This window comes from Bos javanicus, chromosome 7 (genome assembly GCF_032452875.1).
Source record: "Bos javanicus breed banteng chromosome 7, ARS-OSU_banteng_1.0, whole genome shotgun sequence".
Taxonomy (NCBI): domain Eukaryota; kingdom Metazoa; phylum Chordata; class Mammalia; order Artiodactyla; family Bovidae; genus Bos; species Bos javanicus.
In genome coordinates, this window is record NC_083874.1 from 54,881,211 (window position 1) to 54,903,793 (window position 22,583).

General features: G+C 39.5%; 1 protein-coding gene and 1 non-coding gene across 2 annotated transcripts in view; both read left to right on the plus strand.

The window, feature by feature from the left end:
* KCTD16 (potassium channel tetramerization domain containing 16) overlaps positions 1–22,583 on the plus strand; it is a 321,458-nt gene that overhangs the window by 36,738 nt on the left and 262,137 nt on the right. The gene's annotated exons all lie outside the window — the stretch shown is intronic.
* Positions 15,802–15,908, plus strand: LOC133252277 (U6 spliceosomal RNA). The gene has a single exon (XR_009737889.1). It is a non-coding gene; the product is annotated as a U6 spliceosomal RNA (small nuclear RNA).

A 22,583-nucleotide genomic window follows, 5' to 3' on the forward strand; every position in this document is an offset into this window, starting at 1 on the left:
AGTCAGCAGTTTTGAAACTTCCCAAGTATCTCTTGAGATTAAAATCTCTTTCCTTCATCACAATGTATGATTTAAAAAATTTTTTTTAAACATCACAGTATATGATTTTTTTCTTTTTCTTTTTAATAGTTACTTTTAAAATTTTTGGGATAATTTAAGTCTGAAAGAAAAGTTGAAAAATAATACCATACCCTGTCTCCCTTCATTCAGCCTCTCCTTATGTTAGCATTTTATACAACTTTAAAACATTTACCCAAACTAAGACATTAACCTTAGTATAATATTATTAGCAGAACTGCAGACCTTATTTGGATTTAACCATTCTTTCCCCAAAATATCCTTTTTCTTTCAGAGGATCCCATCCAGAGTCCTATGCTGCATTTAGTAGTCATGTCTCTATGGTATCTTCCAATCTGTAATAGTACCTTGCTACTGCTGCTGCTAAGTCGCTTCAGTCGTGTCCAACTGTGTGCGACCCCATAGATGGCAGCCCACCAGGCTCCCTTGTCCCTGGGATTCTCCAGGCAAGAACACTGGAGTGGGTTGCCATTCCTTCTCCAATGCATGAAACTGAAAAATGAAAGTAAAGTCACTCAATTGTGTCCGACTCTTAGCGACCCCATGGAACTGCAGCCCACGAGGCTCCTCTATCCATGGGAGTTTCCAGGCAAGAGTACTGGAGTGGGTTGCCAGTGCCTTCTCCAGTGATAGTAACTTAGTCTTTCCTTAACTTTTAGGACCTTGACACTTTTGAGAGTATTGGTCAGTTACTTTGATTCATGCCTCTCAATGTCTGATGATAATTTGACTGAGATTACATATTATTGAGAAGGATTCCAGAGAGTTTAAGTGTCCTTCTCAGAGCCATTCATATCCAGGGATAGTGCTGCTGCTTAGTCACTTCAGCCATGTCTGACTCTGTGCAACCCTATGGACTGCAGCCTGCCAGGCTCCTCTGTCCACAGCATGCTCTAGGCAAGAGTACTAGAATCGGTCGTCATGCTCTCCTCCAGGGGATCTTCCCAACCCAGGGGTTGAACCTGGGTGTTCTGCATTACAGGCAGATTCTTTACAGATGAGCCACCAGGGAAGCCCGTATCAAAAGGTACTTGATAACAATACATGGGTTAAAAATGTCCCTCAGTGCTATTAGATTGTTTAGGTTATTGAGGAGATAAAGGAAGAAATATATCTTTGAGGATCAAGATTGTAGAGAGAAATATCAATAACCTCAGATATGCAGATGACACCACCCTTATGATAGAAAGTGAAGAGGAACTAAAGAGCCTCTTGATGAAAGTGAAAGAGGAGAGTGAAAAAGCTGGCTAAAAACTCAGCATTCAAAAGAACGAAGATCATGGCCTCTGGTCTCATCACTCATGGCAAATAGATGGGGAAACAATGGAAACAGTGACAGACTTTATTTTCTTGGACTCCAGAATCACTGAATATGGTGACTACAGCCATGAAATTAAAAGGTGCTTGCTCCTTGGAAGAAAAACTATGACCAACCTAGACAGCATATTAAAAAGCAAAGACATTATTTTGTCAACAATCTAGTCAAAGCTATGGTTTTTCCAGTAGTCATGTATGGCTGTGAGAGTTGAACCATAAAGAAAGCTGAGTGCTGAAGAATGGATATTTTTGAACTGTGGTGTTAGAGAAGATTCTTGAGAGTCCCTTGGACTACAAGGAAATCAAACCAGTCAATCCTAAAGGAAATCAGTCCTGAATACTCATTGGACAGACTGATGATGAAGCTGAAGCTCCAACTTTTGCCACCTGATGCAAAGAACTGACTCACTGAAAAGATCCTGATGCTGAGAATGATTAAAGGCAGGAGGAGAAGGAGATGACAGAGGCTGAGATAGTTGGACGGCATCACCAACCCAATGGACATGACCACCGACTCTGGACGTTGGTGAAGGACTGGGAGGCCTGGTGTGCTGCAGTCCATGGGTCGTAAAGAGTCGGATTCGTCTGAGGGACTGAACTGAATTGACTGATATCTCTGAGGAGAACTGCTGGGTTGGTGTGCACAGAGGCTGGCAGTGGGAGGGGATGAGCTCTCATCCTTGTATCTTACTCTTCACACTTTGAAATTACTACAGTGTAGAATGGGACAGATTCTTCCCTCAAGTTATGTATGGTGCCTACGTCCTCTTTTTAACTCTGAAATTCACTGTGAGAGGTCTTAAATTTTTGTCTGAACCTAATTTCCTGCTTTGATAGCCTGGGGGTAGTCAGAGTAGAAAGAAGGGAAATAAATGAGTAAAAAACATTCCAAATAATGTAATTCCTCTCTAACCTTACTCATGCTCTCTAAATGCTCTTCAGGAGCATTAAAGGGTGAGGTTGAAAACTCAGTGTATGATTTTCATTATGGTTGATTTGGTGACTTTATATTGAAGGACTCATGTCTGAGAATAACAGGCTATTACAGCAAACTCACTCTTCTTACAAGGGACTTTGAATTATTTTATATAATGTAGACTGGAAATTGCAATTACAGCAATTAAATGCATAGTATATTTTTATACTAATCCGTTCCTTAATCAATAACTTTGGTAGGTATTTTAATTTTTTTTGAGGAGGCAGATGAGGCTCATGTGTGAATAAAAATGAAAGGATTGTGAGTATAAAGAGTTTATTGCTAGTGCTCCCCTGCTGAATACAGTGATTTTCTGGTTACCTGATCTGAAATGAATCATAAGTCAGTGGCATAAGAGAGTACAATACAATAATTCAGGGCACCACGTTTTGCCTACGAAGCATAAATATTTGAACATTTGCATTACCGTCTCTGAATGAGTGGATTAAGTAGCTATGAAATATTAACTCATGTTCTTTTGGGTATGATTGAAATATTACATTCAATCTTTACCCCCTCCAGGGGGGGAAAACACACAATCCCTGTGTTCTATGAAATGTGAAAGGAATTTCATTTCAGTGTCTTGCTTCATTTAACTGTATCATGTCGATGATGCAACCTGGTAACCAAGTTGCAGTTGAGAATTTAAGGTTCCCATTCTGTTCTTTAGAGGAATAGTACATGAGTACACCACGCTTTAGGGGCTTCCCAGGTGGTGCTAGTGGTAAAGGATCTACCTGCCAATGCAGGAGACCTGAGAGATGCAGGTTTGATCCCTGGGTCGGGAAGATTCCCTGGAAGAGGGCATTGCAACCCACTCCAGTATTCTTGCCTGGAGAATCCCATGGACAGAGGAGCCTGATGGGCTACAATTCATGGGGTCACAAAGAGTCAGACATGACTGAAGTGATTGAGCACATATGCACAGCATACTTTACCCACTTTTTCTAAAACTTGTTTGTAAGTTGAAATTTATAAATTCAGAAGCAGAGCTGGCAATCAAAAGAACTTGTGGGTTTTTTGTTTTTTTTTTTTTTTTTGGAAAGGAAGGTGGCTTTTGAAATATGTTAGACTACTTATGAATATTAATAGATATTAAAGCAAGATCCCTTACTTCGACTTCCAAAACCAGGAAATCCTTATTTATCTAAAGACCATGTACTGGTATTCTAGTTTATAGATAGGAGTTTATGATACTATAATAAATATACAGTTCCTCGGTTCAGTTCAGTTCAGTTGCTCAGTCGTGTCCTACTCTTTGCGACCCCATGAACTGCAGCATGCCAGGCCTCCCTGTCTATCACCAACTGCCGGAGTCTACCCAAACCCATGTCCATTGAGTCCGTGATGCCATCCAACCGTCTCATCCTCTGTTGTCCCCTTTTCCTCCTGCCCTAAATCTTTCCCAGCATCAGGGCCTTTTCAAATGAGTCAGCTCTTCTCATCAGGTGGCCAAAGTATTGGAGTTTCAGCTTCAACATCAGTCCTTCCAATGAACACCCAGGACTGAGCTCCTTTAGGATGGACTGGTTGGATCTCCTTGCAGTCCAAGGGACTCTCAAGAGTCTTCTCCAACACCACAGTTCAAAAGATCCATTCTTTGGCCTCAGCTTTCTTCACAGTCCAACTCTCACATCCATACATGACCACTGGAAAAACCATAGCCTTGACTAGATGGACCTTTGTTGGCAAAGTAATGTCTCTGCTTTTTAATAGGCTGTCTAGGTTTGTCATAACTTTCCTTCCAAGGAGTAAGCATCTTTAAATTTCATGGCTGCAATCACCATCTGCAGTGATTTTGGAGCCCAGAAAAATAAAGTCTGACACTGTTTCCCCATTTATTTCCCATGAAGTGATGGGACTGGATGCCATGATCTTCGTTTTCTGAATGTTGAGCTTGAAGCCAACTTTTTCACTCTCCTCTTTCACTTTCATCAAGAGGCTCTTTAGTTCTTTTTCACTTTCTGCCATAAGGGTGGCGTCATCTGCATATCTGAGGTTATTGATATTTCTCCCAGTAATCTTGATTCCAGCTTGTGCTTCCTCCAGCCCAGCATTTCTCATGATGTACCCTGCATATAAGTTAAAAAACCAGGGTGACAATATACAGCCTTGATGTATTACTCCCTTTCCTATTTGCCACCAGTCTGTTGTTCCATGTCCAGTTCTAACTGTTGCTTCCTGACCTGCATACAGGTTTCTCAAGAGACAGGTCAGGTGGTCTGGTATTCCCATCTCTTTCAGAATTTTCCACAGTTTATTGTGATCCATACAGTCAAAGGCTATGGAATAGTCAATAAAGCAGAAATAGATGTTTTTCTGGAACTCTTGCTTTTTTGATGCAATGTTTCGATGTTGGCAATTTGATCTCTGGTTCCTCTGCCTTTTCTAAAACCAGCTTGAACATCTGGAAGTTCATGGTTCACTTATTGCTGAAGCCTGGCTTGGAGAATTTTGAGCATTGCTTTATTAGCATGTGAGATGAGTGCTATTGTGCAAAAGCTTGAGCTTTCTTTGGCATTGCCTTTCTTTGGGATTGGAATGAAAACTGACCTTTTCCAGTCCTGTGGCCACTGCTGAGTTTTCCAAATTTGCTGGCATATTGAGTGCAGCACTTTCACAGCATCATCTTTTTAAGATTTGAGATAGCTCAACTGGAATTCCATCACCTCCACTAGCTTTGTTTTTAGTGATACTTCCTAAGGCAGACTTGACTTCATATTCCAGGATGTCTGGCTCTAGGTGAGTGTGATTGATCACACCATCGTGATTATCTGGGTCATGAAGACCTTTTTTGTACAGTTCTTCTGTGTATTCTTGCCACCTCTTCTTAATATCTTTTGCTTCTGTTAGGTCCATACCATTTCTGTCCTTTATTGAGCTCATCTTTGCATGAAATGTTCCCTTGGTATCTCTAATTTTCTTGAAGAGATCTCTAGTCTTTCCCATTCTATTGTTTTCCTCTATTTCTTTGCATTGATCACTGAGGAAGGCTTTCTTATCTCTCCTTGCTATTCTTTGGAACTCTGCATTCAAATTGGTATATCTTTCTTTTTCTTCTTTGCTTTTCACTTCTCTTCTTTTCTCAGCTATTTGTAAGGCCTCCTCAGACAGCCATTTTACTTTTTTGGATTTCTTTTTCTTGGGGATGGTCTTGATTCCTATATTCTGTCACGGACCTCCATCTGTAGTTCATCAGGCACTCTGTATATCAGATCTTAAATCTATTTTTCACTTCCACTCTATAGTCATAAGGGATTTGATTTAGGTCATACCTGAATGGTCTAGTGTTTTTCCCCACTTTCTTCAATTTAAGTCTGAATTTGGCAATAAGGAGTTCATGATCTGAGCCACAGGTTGTTCCCAGTCTTGTTTTTGCTGACTGTATAAAGCTTCTCCATCTTTGGCTGCAAAGAATATAATCAATCTGATTTTGGTGTTGACCATCTGGTGATGTCCATGTGTAGAGTCTTCCCTTGTGTTGTTGGAAGAGAGCGTTTACTATGACCAGTGCGTTCTCTTGGCAGAAGTCTATTAGCCTTTGCCCTGCTTCATTCTGTACTCCAAGGCCAAATTTGCCTGTTACTCCAGGTGTTTCTTGACGTCTTACTTTTGCATTCCAGTCCCCTATAATGAAAAGGACAACTTTTTCAGGTGTTAGTTCTAGAAGGTCCTGTAGGTCTTCATAGAACCGTTCAACTTCAGCTTCTTCAGCTTTACTCGTCGAGGCATACACTTGGATTATAGTTCTTAGCAGGTGTCTTGTGTAGAAAGTAATGAGCATTTAACCACAATACAATTTTATTATAATTATCATTATTATTATTGAATAAATACAAACCATAGGCAATTATATCGTTCCCACATCTCAAAACACACTTGCCAACTTCCCAACTCATGTGCCACTCTTGTCACATCTTTTTAATTCTACATGGATCTTAAATCTCACCAGACATTATAGTAATTTTATACAGTCAATATTTATTAATAAACCAATGGTGGTAGTGGTGTAGTTGCTAAGTCATGTCCGACTCTTTGCGAGCTCAGGGACTGTAGCCAGCCAGGGTCCTCTGTCTGTAGGATTCTCCGGGCAAGAACACTGGAGTGGTTAGCCATTCCCCTCTCCAGGGGTCATCCTGACCCAGAGATCAAGCCTAGGTCTCCTGCACTGCAGACAGATTCTTTACCAACTTAGCTACCAGGGAAGCCCTAATAAACCAATATTGACACATTATCATTAACTGAAGTTCATAATTTATTCAGATTCCTTTAGTTTTTACCTAATGTCTTTTTTCTGTTCTAGGATTCCATCCAAGATACCATGTTATATATAGTTTTCTTATTTCCTGAGATTCGTCTTGGCTGATGTTTTTGTAATAATTAGACTGGGGTTGGGGGCTTTTGGGAGGAAAACCACAGAGGTAAAATGCTATTTTTATCATGTCATATCACAGGTTCATACTATCTTGTTGACATCACTTTTACTGTTGACCTTAATCCTTTGAATTAGTGGTTGTCAAGTTTCTTTACCATAAGTTTACTCTCTACTCTCTCTTTTTTAATCTTTCTACACTATAGTCCTTGGAGAGAAGTCCTATGTCCACTCACACTTAAGGAGTGGAGTTATATTCCTCCTCAAGGGAACAATATATACTTAAATTATTTGGAATTCTTCCGCATGGGGGCTTTTTCTCTTTTTTCCCATTTATTTCTTTATTCAGTTATTTATTTATGTTGTGGACATCTATTTTGAGTTATAATGCAACTTTGTATTAAAACGTTAAGTTGTTTTGGCTTTGGTCCGTTGGAACTCTTTCAGTGACTCCCATATTCCTTTGATATAAGTCCGTCTTTGTCAGTATTTTGTTTTTGTGGGGTTTTTTTTGGAGCACTTCATTATTTCTGTTACTATAAGATCCTCCAAGTTTATTTTGTTTTTTTGTTTTTTTTAATTTTTTTTAAATTTTATTTCTTTTTTAAACTTTACGTAATTGTATTAGTTTTGCCAAACATCAAAATGAATCCATCACAAGTATACATGTGCTCCCCCTCCTGAACCCTCCTCCCTCCTCCCTCCCCATACCATCCCTCCAGGTTGTCCCAGTGCACCAGCCCCAAGCATCCAGTATCGTGCATTGAACCTGGACTGGCATCTCGTTTCATACGTGATATTTTACATGTTTCAATGCCATTCTCCCAAATCTTCCCACCCTCTCCCTCTCCCACAGAGTCCATAAGACTGTTCCATACATCAGCAAGTTTATTTTGAATATTTCCTACCCTAGTCCTGGGATCAACCATTTCCCTGAGAAACCCTGGTTTCTTTTATTGAATAATGGTATTAGAAATCAAATTCAGGTTGCTGGTGAACTCATTGCTTCTGAAGTGACATTGCTTCTAGTTTCTCTTATCTGACATAGCAAGGGCATAAATGTATGTTTACCAATCATGTAAATGTGTGTGTGTATTCAGTTTCTCAATCATGTCTGATTCTTTGCGACCCAATGGACTGTAGCCTGTCAGGCTCCTCTGTCCATGGAATTTTCCAAGCAAGAATACTGCGGTGGGTTGCCATTTCCTCTTCCAGGGGATCTTCCCAACCCAGGGATGGAACACACATCTGCTTCTCCTGCATTGCGGGCAGATTCTTTACCACTGAGCCACACCAGGGAAGCCCAGCCATGTATATATACATAGGTATATCTATCTACCTACCTATCTACCTACCTGTCTATCTACCTATTATACAAGGAGATCCAACCAGTCCATTCTAAAGGAGATCAGTCCTGGGATTTCTTTGGAAGGAATGATGCTAAAGCTGAAACTCCAGTACTTTGGCCACCTCATGCAAAGAGTTGACTCATTAGAAAAGACTCTGATGCTGGGAGGGATTGGGGGCAGGAGGAGAAGGAGACGACAGAGGATGAGATGGCTGGATGGCATCACCGACTTGAAGAACGTGAGTTTGAGTGAACTCTGGGAGTTGGTGATGGACAGGGAGGCCTGGCGTGCTGCAGTTCGTGGGGTCACAAAGAGTCGGACACGACTGAGTGACTGAACCAAACCTATTATACAGATAGTACAACTATCTGCATCTGTATTAAGCTATATAGGAGTTCTCGCTTCCTCCCCTTGTTTTTCTGTGAACACCCCCACCCCGCAACAGGAAGAAACTTGTTCCTGCTTTTTGCTATCCATTTACCTAGTTGTTCAATTCCAATGTGCATGCATAGCAATTTCAGAGTTGGTAGCCTGTACCCTGTGGGGCACAACTTTACCAACCAGAAGACAGTGCTTATGTACAATTTCTTTCACATTTAGTTTTATGGACTCCATATATTTCCAGCATTACTTAGGTCAGCAACTTTTCCCTGCATCCTCTTCAGCGAGATTATTTCATACATTTGCAATGTCATCAGATTGATTTGGTTTCCACCTCTCCTTTAATGCATTTATTTTTCACATGTTTATTCTGGATGTTTTCTTTTGACCTATGTTCTAGTTTACTAACTTGCTCTTCAACTGAATTTATTGTACTATTAAAAACCTTCATTGGGTTCTTAATTTTGATTATTATAATTTTCAATTACATGTTTTTCCATTGATTCTTTTTAATAGTTTCCAGTCCCCTGTCAAAATTCCTAATTATGTCTATCAATTCTTTGAACATATAGTCTGTATCTCATAACTTTATTACTTGGATCTCATGTGAGTTTCTTTATATTGTCTGTTTTTTTCCTCTTGGTTTGTTATCATTTTTTCTTATTTCTTCTTCTGCCTGGTTGATTTTTTTTTTTTTTATTAATTCCTGCTTAATTTCAGTACTGTGCTGAATACTGGGAATTTCAGAGCAAATATGCATATTAATACAATCTTTGTCCCTGAGGCACTTACAACCTCATAAGGGAGATACAAATTAATTAAAGAATCAAACCAATCAGTGTGAAGTCATAACTGTGATAGATACTTTCACGGAGAGGACTGTGTTTCTATAGGAATGTAAAATAAGAGGATAGAAGATTTGATCTCATCATAGAGGTTAGGGAAAACATCCTCAAGAAGTGACAGTTGCTATGAGACTTAAGTATAGGAGTTGGCGAGATACATGAGGAAATAAGAGTATTCCAGGCCAAAGGACTACCATCTGCAAAAGTTCTGAGGTGACAGGGAGAATCACATGTTCAAAGACCTTAAAGAAATCCAGACGGTCTAGAAGGCAGAGGCAAGGAGGAAGTGGACCATCATATGGGGTTGAGAGATATGCAAGGTTCAGACCTTGCAGTGCTTTGTGGCAATGTTGAGGATTCTGGTCTTCATGCCAAGGACAGTGAGGGGGCCATTGAAGTGTTCAGAGAAATGATGTGATGATGAGGATGGTGTATCCCAGAGATCAAACGATGTTTGGGCAGACAGATGGCCCTCATTGGGCTTCATATCAGCTAGTTGGGATTTCCCAGGTGGCGCTAGTGGTAAAGAACTTGCCTGCCAAAGCAGGAGACATAAAAGACACAAGTTCAGTTCCTGGGTAAGGAAGATCCCCTGGAGGAGGGCATGGACACCCATTCCTGTATTCTTGCCTGGAGAATCCCATGGACAGAGGAGACTGGTGGGCTACAGTCCATGGGGTCACAAAGAGTTGGACACGACTGAAGCTACTTAACATGTTAATTGGTCTTATCAAACATTCTGACCATGCAAATCAGATTAAGTTGCTCTCCTAATTAAAACTATCCAATGGCTTCTCACTGCCTTTAGACTAAAATCTAAATTGCTTTTTTAAAACTGAATCTCCAAGACGCATCCTATATGTATTGCTTGACCAACCTACCTCATGATACCCTCCTCTTCACTCATTATGTTCCTTCTGTAGGGGACTTATTTCTATCTCTTGAATTTGCCAAAATTACTTCATTTTTAGGGACTTGCATTTGCTATTCTCTTTTTTCTGGAGTTTTCTTTCCACTTTTTCTTTTATACTACAGACTCAGTGATTTTTCCAGTTGTTGACCATGTGTTATTGCCTCAGGAAGTTCTTTTGTAATCATTATCATTTTATTTATAATACTTCTCATCCTCTGAAAGTATTCATGTATTTATTTACACATTCACTATTGTCATCCCACCCCCTACCCTACAAGGTATCTTATCTGACTAGTTTGTCACTATATTCCCAGCACCTAATACAACATCTGGCACATATTATGCAGTCAAGTGAGAAGAAAAGGAGGAGGTAGGGAGAAAAAAAAACCAATCCTCTCTTTTAATCAAATAAAAAACGTTTATTACATATTATCTTCACAGTGTGGCTACAGTTTTTCCCCCGTTGATTAATATATATCATGTAATAGACCTTACAAATGGTAAAGTATTTTTTGTGGGTTTTTGTACTAAGAATACAAATTCAATAAGTCAGGCCATATCTATTGTACATATGAAAATAAGGCTCGTAGGGACTAGATAACTTCCTGGAGTTCACTCTGCTTTAAATGACAGTCTGACCTGACCTTGAATCCTTGTCTCTTGACTTTGAGTCTGCTGTTCTTCCCATGCTAGTTCTCTATAATACCGTAGGGACTGATATTGTCACAAGAAGGAGAATATAACTGAATGGGTCAGATAAAATTAGAAGTGGTTTTAAATTTTGCTGACTCGAGTCTTTGCCCATTTTTAGAATCACACTCAAATTTATTAATATCTTCTGGCTCTGGTATGTTTAAATAACTTTCTTTAATTTACATACCTATTTCTTAGACTGACCACTGGCAGTGTAACTGAGGATGTACCCAATCTCACTTAAAACCTACTCCTTAAAAAATTTTAAACTGATTATACAGTCTCTGGGGCTTTAGAATCTCTGAGAAGCCTGAATTAACAATGGGTTCCAATATGTTTACAAACTACAGTGCTTTTCACAGCATTCAGAGAAAGTGAGGGAGTTGTGAGCCATTTCCACCTGGGGATGTTTCCGGCACAGCCTTCTTTCTACTGAACTGTTTACTTCTTGGAACTAAGGTTAGATTTACATCTAGGGGATAGTTCTGGCACAGCTGTACAGAAGAGGAGTGCACGGGCTCTTTCTGCAATAATCTACTGCCATGTCAGCCTAGCCATGACAAGAGTGATGCACATTTAGCAGAGGCGGTGCTTCAAAGGGCAGGGAAAGTGCACTCCTCTCAGGGATTCTGTATCACTGAAGTCACACAATTGACATTTTGCTCTGAAATTCTCTGCCTTTACTCCCTTCACTTTTTTACTTTGCCTCTCGTTTGCTTTTCTTACTTCATTGTACTTGGAACTGTGTGTGTATTGGAGGGTAGGGCAGAAATGCAAAATCTTGCTTTAGTTCTAAGAAGTATATGGTTTAGTAGGAAGATATAGAGGGCCTCCCAGGTGGCTCGGTGGTGAAGAATCTGTCTGCCAGTGTAGGAGACTCAGGAGATGTGGGTTCGATCCCTGGATCAGGAAGATCCCCTGGAGAAGGAAATGGCAACCCACTTCAGTATTCTTGCCTAAGAAATCTCATGGGCAGAGGAGCCTGGCAAGCTACAGTCCATAGGGTCACAAAGAGTCAGATACAAATGAGTGACTGAGCATGCATGCAGAAAGATATAGAACTTAGTTTTAAACAACTATAATGGAAATTAAAATTTGGGATAGATGTAACCTAGAATGTATGGTTAAAAACTTGCTTCCTAGAGTTAGGCTGACTTGGAGTTCAGTTTGAGACTGTATTATTGGGTTGTCCAAAAAGTTTGTTCAGGTTTTTCTGTACCATCTTAGGAAAAAAAAAATAACTTCTTGGCCAATACAATACTTATAAGTTAGGTTGTTTTAGACAAAATACTTAGCCTTCCTAAGATTTGATTTTCTCATCTGGAAAATTGGGGTAACAATAACTATATGTGTCATTTCACACAATTTCATTCATGATACTTTTATGTAAATGGACTAATACAGTTCTTGGCATGTAGTAACTGCTTGATAAATGTTACCCTTTATCATTATTATATATCTGTATATAAATTTTAAATTGGTTTCAATTCCTTCTGCTCTTAGTGCATGACTGCATTTTGCATTAAGGAAATATCATTAGTACCGTTGGAAAAGGAAAAAGTACAGGGTGTGTGGGGAAGTGGCCAGTCTCAGTTTGGTCAGATTCTGTGATCTGTATAGTGAAGTCTTGAGATATAAGTGATGAATCAATGAGGGTCACTTAAGGTGAAGCTTGAAGAGTGTTGAGTGACAAATCTATATTTAAATCAACGTGTATGGGTAGGTAGTGAAGGACAGCATACTGTTTAAAAGGGAGTTCTGGAGTCAAAGTACTCAGGTTCACCCCCCTCCACTGTTCACTGCTGCATGATGTTGGGCTAATTAATATATAATTTCTATCTGCCTCAGTTTCCTCATGTTTAAAAATATTACTAATATCAAAGGCTTCTTGTGAACATGGTGAGATATTGCAAGTTCATTATTAGCTGAGAGCCTGGCAAAACACTAAATAAATAGTAGCTATTATTATTAGTGTTATTTTGACTGAACTGAGTAGTTGATTTGCAAGTAGCAGAAACAAAAGCCAGCCCTTTTAGTGTTATGTTCTAACTAAAATGGGCATGGTGATAAATTTTGAGTAAGACAGCCATTAAAAGTGGCATTTTAAAACCTCTTTTCCAATCCCCAAAGTTTTGGGTTTTCTCCAATAGTTTCCTGACCATTTATGCAGTCAATTTCTATGCATATGTGCATAGAAAAATTGCATATGTGCATATGCAATTTACATATACCAACATGTCATTGGCAGCTTATAATGTGTGAACTATCAATATAGTGTAGGTAGTAAATCTATTTCTGAAAGTTGTGTGTATATTAGCTTTTGTAAGTTGAAAATTTTAAGGAAAAAGAAGTCTTTATTCAGAAAAATGCTGTCATTAATCTATTTTTAAAATGTAAGAGACCAGTGCCCACCCCACTTATCATCTTTCTAAATCCAAGTATCCATATGCCGATTTATTTGGGTGGGCAAAGGCTGCATAAATACTTTCTAGTAAATAGCATTATGGAGAGAGCTACCTAAAGCCAAATCAGAGTTAATCTTGATTTTTTTCTTTTCTGTTTTCAGAAAATCTGCAAGTATTGCAACCTGCTATTATTAATTTTCAGTGTGTCAGTTTTCCTTAGGTGTCAACATTGGACAGGTGGCCTAATGCTTTCTGTGAAAACTTAAAGTAGATGAATAATAAATGGGAATGTCACTTCCTTAGAAAAACTAAAAGAGCCAAGAATTTTCACCTTTGATTAGTACAGGCTAGGGTGATAATTGGCACCTGCAGTCTCACAGGTGAATTTTTTTCACAGTGGGGTTCAACCTGATCACAAAGAATCATTCTACTGAGTTTCTTGGATTTCGGTGTGATTATGAGGCTCATGTCAGAAACCTTAATGGAACATTTTGCTGGAAAAGACATGCAAATAGATCATATTACAGTAGGCAAGTTTCAGGGCAAAGACTGAGTGTCAGAGAAGTTTCATCCATCTGGAACTGTCTCTGCTGCTGCTGCTGCTAAGTTGCTTCAGTCATGTCCGACTCTGTGCGACCCCATAGACGGCAGCCCACCAGGCTCCCCTATCCCTGGGATTTTCCAGGCAAGAATACTGGAGTGGGTTGCCATTTCCTTCTCCAATGCATCAAAGTGAAAATTGAAAGTGTAGTCGCTCAGTCGTGTCTGACTCTTCGCGATCCCATGGACTGCAGCCTACCAGGCTCCTCCATCCATGGGGTTTTCCAGGCAAGAGTACTGGAGTGGGGTGCCATTGCCTTCTCCCCGGAACTGTCTCTAACTCAGTGATTACAGCATGGAGACTGCAACCGAAGGCAGGTTCTTTTTTCTCGTCTCCTTCTATCTTGTTTTTCTCCTCCCCCTTGCTCTTCCTCTTTTCCATCCTCACTAGGAGTTGATATCTCTACTATCAGGAATTCATTTGGTCAATGACACAGGGAACTCAGTAGGTAATTTCTATGACCTGTTGTTTAAAGCCAGCCATGTCCAGAGCTATATCTAAGTCTCTTAATAGAGTAGATTTAATAGTATTGTAATTTAGATGTATCAATTTGGGAAGGGATCCCAGTTTCATCCAGGATACTGTACGCTTGAAGATTCATGGTCATCTTGCTGTGTCTCGCACCAAACCCCCTTTCATTGTCATCCTTATCCCCAAGCCAGCATATTTTCTTCTCCTACCTTGCCATTTACAATTATTACATATTTACATACTATGTGATTATATATTACAGAAAGATATCCTATACATCACTTCTAGTTATGGAATATTGGAAGCTGGATATCAGTAAACATTTTTTATTATGATAATCCTCAAATAGCTATAAAAATCGCGAGAGTAGTGTAATGCTCCCATTTCAGGGACTAGGATACTTTATGTGTTTGTGTATCCTCAGGAGCACCAGAATTGTGACTGGCACAGAGCACGTACTGTATACAAGTTTCCTCATCAAGGTGATTGTATATTCATCAAATTTATTTCTTTTTTAAAAAATAGGGAAGAAGTATATAATTTCAGTACTTGGAACCCTTCTTCCCTTTTTGAGGTGTTCAAAAATGAACTTCTTGCCTCCATGTGGCTATAGAAAATAACAGAATCTTTGTGTGTGTGTGTTTTTTTTAAGAGGATCATGTGGTCATATTTTTGTAGTTTTCTCAAGACCTTATAGTTGATTGGAGAGAAACTTATAACAGGCTTTCTACTATCCTAAAAAAGTTTCCCTTATTACAAGTTGAGATGGTGGCTCTTTGAAGGTACTTAACCTTGAGAGAGTAAATGCTTTTAAAAGAGAAGAAAATATACATCTACTGATACCAAATTAAATGCAAATGGAATCTGGAAGCTTGTTTTATACTTAGACCTTTAAAAACAGTTGTTTCATATAACAGTCCCTGTTTTAGTTTATCAGGGATTTAAAAAAGGATTGTTGTCAGATATGTTTTTTACTAAATCACCATTGATCCCACCTGGGACTTTGGAAAGAAGCAGGCAGTTGATTGTGGGCATCTCTAGGGTAACACCTGTTGTCTATGGATCTGTGTATCTAAGGCCTGGGTAGGTCTCTGGACAAAACCAATCTGGTTTGTAAATGCACATGCTAGCACTCAAAACATTATCTGGAGAGTGCTTTCCTTAAGATAAAGTGGGCAACTCAACCAGAACTCCTTCTTCCTTTTTGAATGTGTTGCTTCTTGCTCCAACTAATTTCTGACGTTGAAGGAAGAAACCAAATCACCTTTGACTCTGGAAAAAATGTAGTTCCTGGAGCTCAGAGTGAGTTCATTTCTCGAAGCATTTCATCTTGCTTCAGACAATCGAGGGACATATAAAATTATCAACATTTAGCAAAGAGGACAGCCTCAATCAATTAAGTGCTCTCTTTGGCAACACATACACTCAAACTTGAACTATATAGAGAAGGTTATCATGGCCCCTGCACAAGGATGACATGCAAATTTGTGAAGTGTTCCATATTTTGGGGGCTTCCATGGTGGCTCAGATGGTAAAAAAAAATCTCTGCAATATAGGAGACCCAGGTTTGATCCCTAGGTTGGGAAAGACCCCTTGAGAAGGGAATGGCTGTCCACCACAGTATTCTTGCCTGGAGAATTTCATGGACAGAGAAGCCTAGCAGGCTACAGTCCATGGGGTCACAAAGAGTCAGATATAACTGAGGACTAACGCTTTCACTTTTCAAACCAATCATAGAATTTTGAGCAAATAAAAACCTTTGAGAATGTCTGACTCTCTTACAAATGGTAAAGTGGAGATTTGGAGAAATTAAGTGATTTAACTGAAGTCATACAGATAATTACTGGCAGAAGTATATTTCTAGAAGTAGGTTCCTGGCTCATTTATAATCACCCAGGGAGATAATAATACTGTATATTCCAGGCCTGTACTTCTTCCATCGTTTGCTTCCACAAATTGTACTGGGATGGTTTCAAACCTCCACTGGATAAAATGAGATTATGTTGCTATTGTCTGGGCTTGAATCCAGGCATATCACATCTAGATGCCCCCTTTCTCAAACTGTGTTCTTCACTGACCAAGAGTTACCTGTGAGGATAGGTACAGCATCATATGTACAGAAGAAAAAAGTGCAGTGGTGATTCTTTGAAAGGATACAAACATCATATTTTCCATTCTCTTCCTACTGTTTGGAATCTAAAGACAAATAAAGTCTTTGATTACTCTAAGTGCTGTAGTCTTGATCAAAACAGTTGACTTCTATGGACCTCTTTTATCTCATTAAAAAAAAGTGATCAGGGAGATTGCAAAGTATTGTGCTAAGAGACAGATTGTCAGATTATCTGTTCGAGGTCAGTCTCCCTGGGGTTCTGCAAACAGGATCATCTATAAGTTAGTTTTTAGGAACAGAATGTAAATTTACATCCATATGTTCATTATTACTTGTGTTGCATTAGGAAGGACAGTATCAGGGAAGACAAGCAACTGTGATCTCCAAAAATTTCCCAAGAGACCTTTTACTAGTGACACTCTGTCTACCTGACTTTCCCTTGGGATAGACAAAAAGTAACACCTTCTTAGCAACACTGCAAAAGCAACAAGAAGTCCTAAGAGGTTTAGTGGCCAAACTGGAAAGTTTTTGGTCTAAAGGAAAATCATAGTTTACTAGAATTTTAGGACTTTAAAACTACTGTCTGTGAAGAATATGAACCATTAATGGGATTATATATATTAGGTGAAACAGAAGCTCAGATAGTGTGATCAACCTTGTCCATAAAGAACTTGAGAAAGTGTTTATTGATAACTTAAAATCTCTAAGCAATTAACAATCTTTCTGAGTGGGGAGTAGTGAAAGATCAGAATATACAAGGTGAACACTGTGGCAAAAATTTTGCCTTTTTAAGCATTATGTGCATTATGCGAAATGCTGGGCTTGATGAAGCCCAAGCTGGAATCAAGATGGCCAGGAGAAATATCAATAACCTCAGATATGCAGATGACACCACCCTTTTGGCAGAAAGTGAAGAAGAACTAAAGAGCCTCTTGATGAAATTGAAAGAGGAGAGTGAAAAAGTTGGCTTAAAGCTCAACATTCAGAAAACTAAGATCATGGCATCTGGTCCCATCACTTCATGGCAAATAGATGGGGAAACAATGGAAACAGTAAGACTTTATTTTCTTGGTCTCCAAAATCACTGCAGATGGTGACTGCAACCATGAAATTAAAAGATGCTTGCTCCTTGGAAGAAGCAAGCAATATGTAGACCATAATCACTAAGATTTTTTATATTATTTAATTCTACTTTATATTTCAGATATATATATATATATATATCTGCATCCCTCCCAAATATGTTTTAGAGGGCAGAGGTGTCTGCATTACTTACCCCAATGTCCTCCAAAGCGCGCTATTGAAATACTGAATTCAAGGAATTGTTTTTATTCTAAAACACGCCTGCCACCACCACCACAGTAGAGTAGCCTCGGTTTCAGATAATTGTAGGAGAAAGTTTTTATAAATGTTTACGAATCATAAAACTAATCATTTTTAATCTGCAAACTAGGACCCGTTCAACTGAAGGCTTCCATGGTTAGTGAATCACTAAGACAAAATATTTGTTTCAAGTTTGAAAATCCTAAAATTGTTTCAAGCAACCATTTCCCTTTTCTTCATCTCTTGGAGTAATTAACAGAAGTTTAGGCATAGCTTCTTGTTAGACTCTTGGAGGTCAGATTATCATGGTGCAGTATTTGAGACCACCAACTTCACCTAGGATGCCCCAATATCGTGTTACCAGCCCCAGAAAGCTGGAAGACCTAGATAGCTAGGAGGTATTTAGATCATCTGTAACCACATTTTCCCTTGGACTCTGTGTACATCTCTCTTAATTCATTGGGCTATACTCCAGTGCTTCAATTTCACCAACATTTATGCTATTTGAGACTATTTATTTTTTTATGTATCAAACATAGGATATTTGCTGTGTGTCAGAAGACTCAATCTTATTTCCTAGATATAATAAAATATGTTAAATCAAGACACAGTGGCCAATGACATGGGAAGAACAGCTGTATGAATACAGTGTTCTAAGTATTTACACTTGCTAAGTCACTTCAGTCGTGTCCGACTCTGTGCGACCCCATAGACGGCAGCCCACCAGGCTCCCCCGTCCCTGGGATTCTCCAGGCAAGAACACTGGAGTGGGTTGCCATTTCCTTCTCCAATGCATGAAAGTGAAAAGTGAAAGTGAAGTCGCTCAGTCGAGTCCGACCCTCAGTGACCCCATGGACTGCAGCCTACCAGGCTCCTCTGTCCATGGGATTTTCTAGGCAAGAGTACTGGAGTGGGGTGCCATTGCCTTCTCCGTATTTATACTTAGACCTTTATAAAGTACCTACATACTGTAGTTCCTGCCCTCCCCCCCAAAAAAACTTATAAATGAGTAGATAGGTGTTGTGATGGTTTGATCATAGGTATTTATCATGTTATTCAAGTGTTTGATGTATTTTTAAATAACTAACTTGAATAACATGATAAATACCTATGATCAAACCATGACAACATTTAAATGTACCATAAAAATTCATTTTATGGCAGAAAGTGAAGAACTAAAGAGCCTCTTGATGAAAGTGAAAGAGGAGAGTGAAAAAGTTGGCTTAAAGCTCAAAATTCAGAAAACTAAGATCATGGCATCCGGTCCCATCATTTCATGGCAAATAGATGGAGAAACAGTGGAAACAGTGGCTGACTTTATTTTTCTGGGCTCCAAAATCACTGTAGTTGGTGACTGTAGCCATGAAATTAAAAGACATTCCTCGGAAGGAAATTTATGACAAAGCTAGACAGCCTATTAAAAGCAGAGACATTACTTTGCCAACAAGGGTCTGTCTAGTCAAAGCTATGGTTTTTCCAGTGGTCATGTATAGATGTGAGAGTTGGACTGTTAAGAAACTGAGCACTGAAGAATTGATGCTTTTGAACTATGGTGTTGGAGAAGACTCTTGAGAGTCCCTTGGACTGTAAAGAGATCCCACCAGTCCATCGTAAAGGAGATCAGTCCTGGGTGCTCCTTGGAAGGACTGATGTTGAAGCTGAAACTCCAGTACTTTGGCCACCTCATGCAAAGAGCTGACTCATTGGAAAAGACCCTGATGCTGGGAAAGATTAAAGGCGGGAGGAGAAGGGGATGACAGAGGATGAGATGGCTGGATGGCATCACTGACTCAATGGACATGAGTTTGAGTAAACTCTGGGAGTTGGTGATGGACAGGGAGGCCTGGCGTGCTGCAGTTCATGGGGTCTCAAAGAGTCAGACACGACTGAGCGACTGAACTGAACTGAACTGAAAAGTGCATTTGTGAACAGAGGCTAACAGCCCTTGTACTCAAGAACCTTTCATTCAGCTGGGAGCTTACAATATCTAGTGTGTTTAAAAGTATAACCAATGTATGCTGTGATTGAAATATTAGATAACACAAGAGATAATGCATAATTGTATACAGTTGCCATACAATTAAAATAGATCTTAAGTGCATTTGCACAAGTTCATAGGGGAAATAAATCACAATTATTAAAAGTCCTAGTGTCCTTCAGTCACTGACATATATTTTTCTTTTAGCTGTGCCATGCTGCATGCAGGATCTTAGTTCCCCAACCAGGCACTGAACCCATGACCCTGAAGTTGAAACATGGACACTTATCCACTGTACTGCCAGGGAAGTCCCCTGACACAATTAAGTCCCCTTTAATTCAAAGTGAGGGAAATAAGGAAACTACTCCTGTTTCTTGGATACTTATTATTTCCCAACTTTCTACTACTATACTGTACTTTTTTATACTTGGTCTCATTTCCTCTGTACAGCTCTATGAATTCAATGCTATTTTACCTATTTTAGAGATGAAGGAGTAGAAGCAAGATTAGTCACTTAACTACAGAGAGAGATGACTCTAAGTAAGCAGGGAAGCTGGACTCAAATCCAAGGCTGTCTCAAAGTTCCACTCTTTACCACCCCACACTTCTAACTGAAGACTTTTGGTGAGCTGTAGCAGGAGAAGGCAATGGCACCCCACTCCAGTACTCTTGCCTGGAAAATCCCATGGACAGAGGAACCTGGTAGGCTGCAGTCCATGGGGTCACTAGGAGTTGAACACGACTGAGCGACTTCACTTTCACTTTTCACTTTCCTGCCTTGGAGAAGGAAATGGCAACCCACTCCAGTATCCTTGCCTAGAGAATCCCAGGGACGGGGGAGCCTGGTGGGCTGCCGTCTATGGGGTTGCACAGAGTCGGACATGACTGAAGCAACTTAGCAGCAGGTTCTATGTATATCCTTTTGGGAACCGTCAATGGGTTAGTAGGCTAGACATGAACACAGATGCTGCCTGATCAATCTCAAATTGAGATGATCTTCTAAACAAATGGTATGTCATTTCCTTTCTTATAGTCACTGCAGGATTTTGATGCTGTTTCTAAATGTAGGGGATTCTGAGACAATTTACAGAACCAATAGCTGGAGGCAAAAATTCACCCATTTGCAGGCTGCTCTATATACCCTAAACCTGGCTGTTGGCATTGTGCTCAGTTAAGTGACTGAAAAATGGGTGTTTTAATGTCTTTGAATTCATCCTCTAAAGATTGCCTTCTTTTACAAAGAGAGAAAATATGTTTTCTTAGCATGTATGTTATAACATGCTTTGTACTCAGTGGCTGCTCTTTGATGTTGTCTGAGTAGATGATGATGATGACACCCTGAGTTCCTTTCTTTCAGGTCAAGATGATCAGGCTCTTTGCCAACCAAACAGGACAAATAGGTGTCCTACCAAAAGCTAGAGAAAAACCTGCAGTCATTACTTATTTTGAAATAACATTCACTTATAATATCTTACTCTTTGGGCTTTCCTGGTTGCTCAGTGGTAAAGAATCTGCCTGTCAATGCAGGAGACATACATTTGATCCCTGGCTCAGGAAATTCCCCTGGAGAAGGAAATGACAACCCACTCCAGTATTCTTGCCTAGGATATCCCAAGGACAGAGAAACCTGGGGGGCTACAGTCCATGGGGTCACAAAGAGTCAGACATGACTGAGCAACTAAACAAGATCTTATTGTTTGTTTAGGATGCCTTGACCACAGGAATTTAGTGGTTCAACCATTTTCTGTCATGTCAACATATTCAATACTCTCTTGTCAAGGTGATGAATCTTAAGGTGGAGCAGGAGTTTACAATTCAGTCCCTGGGGACTTTGCACTCCATCTTTCCAGTCCATATGAAGTGATTGGCATCTATTCAGATAAATAGTTCAAAGGCTAAGTAAACTTTGGTACACAAGGGGAAATATCAGCGCCTAGTGGCCAGGAAGTATATTTGGCTCCATTCCATATACATAATTCATGTATCAGGAGATAAGAAATCCTGACTACTAAGGTTGGATGGGGGCAACCCCTGTGGCTCCACGTACAATATTCACACAACTGGAATCATAGATATGGTCCAGGATGCACCAGTGATCAGCTGGAGTGTGCTCTTGGATAGCATGCAGGGTTTGACCTGGAAAAATCTCATCTGTGCATTGCCTCTGAGCGTTTAGAAGGTAAGTTAAAAAAAAAAAAAATCTCAGAGATATGACATGTAGAGAAGGAACATCATTATCTGTAGCCTTATGAGGGAAGAGTTTCCCCAGGACAAGTACCTAGATCCATTAAAAGGGGCAAGGAACTCAGTCCTCTTCCAGGGAGGGCAAGGTATAGAAGGCAGATAAGCCCTTCCTATTCCTGAGAGCAAGTAATACAATTGCTTATTGCCCACCTCCCACCCAAAGAAAACAAAGCTGTGAGATAAAAAAAAAAATGTAAGAAAGCTATATACTTTCATGGGCTCAACACAAGTATGTATTTGGTGTGGCATGTTGAAAAAGTGGTTGCCCTATTTTTTTTTTTTTTAAGGCTTAGCTTTTGCCTTGACAGTTTCACAATTAAAGCCTTATCTTTGAGTCTGTATTTACCTTGCTGAAAGAGATCATTATCCTCAGAAAATGTTCTATCCTATTAGTATTATTTCTTAAGTAACTATTAATACCATTTTTATGAACGGATATAATTAACTCAGAGATTGACAACTTTCTTTGAAATTCTCTTTTCTATTTCCTAAGCGTACTCTCATCTCTGACTGTACCTTGTAAACAT